Genomic DNA, 652 nt, shown 5'->3' on the forward strand with positions numbered 1-652 from the left:
AGGGACCTAAGACATGACTCGAGGCCCAACTTACGATTTCTTAACTAGCAGCCCGTAAGCCGCATGACGGTTTACGCTTGGTTCCCAAGGAATGATAAATGTCAAGTTTCCGCGGATAAATACGAAATTTTGAAGATGATTACGAAGATCGGAAAAAATAGAATATCTCCATTTTTAGGCTATGATGGCTTAAGAAAAGCGCAAACCGACCTAGGAGCCAGTATATAAGGAGTCCTAGGCGAGAAGCAGGTGGGGACTTTTTCAGAGCAAACTTAGCACTTAGAGCAATTAGGCAACTTTCCGGTTTTTGTTATTCGAGCTGCGACTCAACTAGGTTATTGCCGTCTTAGGGTTTTAGAACTAGGAATATCGCCGACAGCTCTCGTAGCCCAGGCCCTTACCTTGTTGTAATGCCCAAACGCGAATTCGAAATAAGATCTACTTTGCTCTCTTTTCGATTTCTTATACTTTATCGTTGTTATTCTTGTGTTCTGATTGCTTGGCATGTGGTATTAGCATATATCCGGGACCCTTGGGAAATTAGGGTTTTCCTAGTTTCCTTATTTAAATGGAAATCGACAGTGCGAATTTCCCACTGTTTGGCGCTAGAAGGAGGGGGGGGTACGGATCAATCTAACTCTCAACCACATCA

Source organism: Brassica oleracea, chromosome C9 (assembly GCF_000695525.1).
Source record: "Brassica oleracea var. oleracea cultivar TO1000 chromosome C9, BOL, whole genome shotgun sequence".
NCBI classification, from domain to species: Eukaryota; Viridiplantae; Streptophyta; class Magnoliopsida; order Brassicales; family Brassicaceae; genus Brassica; species Brassica oleracea.